This window comes from Mus caroli, chromosome 8 (assembly GCF_900094665.2).
Source record: "Mus caroli chromosome 8, CAROLI_EIJ_v1.1, whole genome shotgun sequence".
NCBI lineage: Eukaryota > Metazoa > Chordata > Mammalia > Rodentia > Muridae > Mus > Mus caroli.
Window position 1 is genome coordinate 92845070 of NC_034577.1, and position 3232 is coordinate 92848301.

Genomic DNA, 3232 nt, shown 5'->3' on the forward strand with positions numbered 1-3232 from the left:
AAAGCATCTGAGAGGTCCTCAGTGTAAATAGCCAAAAAGTCCTAGTACTTTTACTTTCAGCTTTGTTACCTTCATAATTGTAAAATAAGTGTTGAAGGTGCTAGTTAGGCACGGATGTGGCTTCTCTATGTTTGATAAAACATGTAAGTGATATCTTCAGCTATAGGGCCTTAAAACAGGTGAGAGATAAAGTAACAGCCTTGGCAAGACCTGATACTGCACGGGAGGTTTTCCACAATACTTCTTTGGCCAATTATTCAAGAAGATACAATCATTCCCGATATAAGATGTCTAGTGGAGGCACTGCCTCAACTCCATTTAGACTCTTCTCATATGTGTCTATATTTTTCAAGCTTCTACAGTAGTAAGTTTCCATATGGCCCCTCAAATGGCATTAATGTTACTTATCCCTTCCCATATACCTGCTTTACCCTTCTCTCCCATCCCGTCTCCCTATTTAATTCTCCTATTCACATTTCTAACTTTTGCTTCCATAAAGCTATACTCTTGCTTCCTTAGGGAGAGCTTAACCTCCAGCTTGATCTCTTACTAAGGACATAATTTCTGTGCTTACTGAGATAGTTACACACATATCAAATACTTTAATGATAGCATGACCATGGATGAAAAAACAGATTACTTGGCATTTAGGGTCTAGGCTACATCAATCAGGATGACTATCTTCAGGCTCTATCCATTTGTCTTCAAACTTTATAATTTCATTTGTCTGAACAACTGAACAATATTTCATTGTGTACAATGTATTATGTTTTCATGTGTATTTCCTTTTGCTGTTGATAGCTGTGGTGTCAGAGATTGCTCACTCTACTGGGATTAAAATATGCATCTTTGGCATGGAGTCCTCTCTACCTCCCTCCAGACAATAGGCAAGGCCTGCTCATTTTTATCCTCATCATCTCTGAGCTAACTCACCTGCAAACTCCACTTCCAGGGCCAGCTCTACTCTGGTGCCAGCTCTCCTAGGTATTGCAGGAAGTGAGGGGCAGGGCCAGCTCTCTGGCTCTCAGTGACCCTAGGGCCAGCTTTCTTGCCTGCTGTAGATGATAAGGGGCTAGGGTGAGGGAAAAAAATCTCTCACTTGACCATGCCACCAGAGGGCCAACTATTCCATGAACATATACTCAGGGCTAGTTCACCTGCTCACTCTGCTTTCAGGGTCAGCTCTACTGTGCTATCCAGATGAGGTGTTCTCCTGAGTGCTGCATCAAGTGAGAGACAGGGACAGGGACAGTTCTCCAGCTCTCATGACCCCATGGGGCAAGCTCTCTTGTGTGTTTCCTCATTCCCCATTCTCCCTCAGAGTGTCCTGGTGCAGCTGCACACAAGGCTCCCCAGAACCATTGAAAGAAGAGAAAGCCCTGGTGGACAAAGAGTGCTCCATTTTGAGCTGAGCTCAGAGGAGCTATGCTCACATGGCAGACTACAACCTTAAGTAGCTGTAGTTCCCCAGCACTCCTGCCTGCCACAGGGAAGGTAGGGAATCTCTCCCTGTCTTCACCACCTCCCAAGAGAAAAGAGGCAGGGCAGGCTTTCTTATGATCATGTCTTTGGGGCCCAGTCATCTGCAAACTCCACAATCAGGGCTGCCCCGGCATTTTTTTTTCAGGGATTGTTTCACTACTAAACGTTCTGATGTTCATAGGTCAGAACACTGAGGATAGGAGACAAAACCTCTCTCCTCTCTGCCACCTACTGACACAGAAGCCCCACCAGCAAAGCCACTAGGGGCAGCCATTGCTTCTCTTTTTATAATCAATAAGCACTGAATGAAGCTTCAATATACATAAATATCTTCCACATTTAGTAATATATTCCTTCTTTCTGGTGTTCCTCAATTCATACTGCATCCTATTGTTAAATTCTCATAGCATCTCCCTTAAGATTAATGATGCTTTCCATTTATTGCAGTTCAAGACAAAGTCTCCCAGCTTTTGGTGAGTCTCACTATGTCTTTCCTTCACATGCAAGTTTGAAGCATATTTTCCTTGCCGGTGGGATTCTCTATCCCAATGCTTTTATTTATTCCAGGACTTTGAAAAATTTCCTCCACTGACTTCTGGCCTATATTCTCTCTGCTGATGAGTACACAACTATCATACATAATCACAGTGTCGCTGATTAAAATGTCATTTCTCACCCTCTGGCCCATTTCAATTTTATCTGTATCTTTATTTGATAATTTCTCTTAGTAGAGTACACATAAGGTAACTAGCTTCCTTTATCTTTGTGTTCATCTTAAGTAATATTTGCTGAGGTTTTAGAGGCTGCAGTGCTTGATTTCCAAGTTTACCAGAATTGTAATACTTTGGATATTATCCCATTATGATTTCTACAGATTATTCCTTCTTGTGTCTCATTTAGAAATTTTAAGTTCATATTGTCTACATAATTTAATATCGCTTATTGGATGGTGAAATATTCTTCTCAATTTCAATTTGGATTTGTTTTAGCTTGCCTTTACATTAGCTCATTAATTAGGTGTAAAGTCTCAACAGTTCAATAGTTTCTTCTTTTGATAGTTCCACTGTCATCTAATTCTCTTTCCCTAGGCCTTGAGCAAAAGTGTAACATGCAATGGAAACTTCTGGCTTATTTGGGAAGTCAGTTATGTCAAATGGTGTTTTGCTGGAACGCACAGGTGAAAAGATGTTTTGCTGAAGCCTCTGCAAGACTGTTTTTCTGAAACAGACACAGGGAAAAAAATGTTTGATACAGCAAACTTGTGGAAGGACACATGATGACTGAGTATAAATATGACCCCACAGATAGTGGGAGATGAACATTGAGCACTGGTTTGATTACCTCCACCTCACTATTCTTCATTAATGACACATATGTATTGATTCACCCTACATAGTGTTGTTGAGCTCTGCCCTTGAGAGAAACTCACCCCAGAGCTGCTTGTGAGGTACCTGAAGCATTGGCCTTGCCTCAGGCCAGTTGGTAAGTCTTGCAGTTTCTTCAGGATTGAACTAAACCATCTGATTCCTGCTTGGTGTCTGCCTGCCAGAACACTGGGTTGAAGCTGCTGGTTCATGTGTGGTATCTGCCTACCTAGAGGACTGGACTGAAACTACTGGTTTGTGCCTGGTCTTTGCCTACCTAGTAGACTGGTCTGAAGCTGCTGAGTCATATTTGGTGTTTGCTAAGGGACTGAGCTGCTGTCAAAGAAGATTGAGCCCACCCTCAAAGAACTATTGCTAAACAGGTC

The 3232-nt window shown here is 42.1% G+C and overlaps 1 pseudogene; it reads right to left on the reverse strand.

Annotated features, from left to right (window-relative positions):
• Window positions 1–1629: 1629 nt before the first annotated feature.
• On the reverse strand, window positions 1630–1753 carry LOC115031829 (annotated as a pseudogene).
• Between the last annotated feature and the right edge of the window lie 1479 nt (window positions 1754–3232).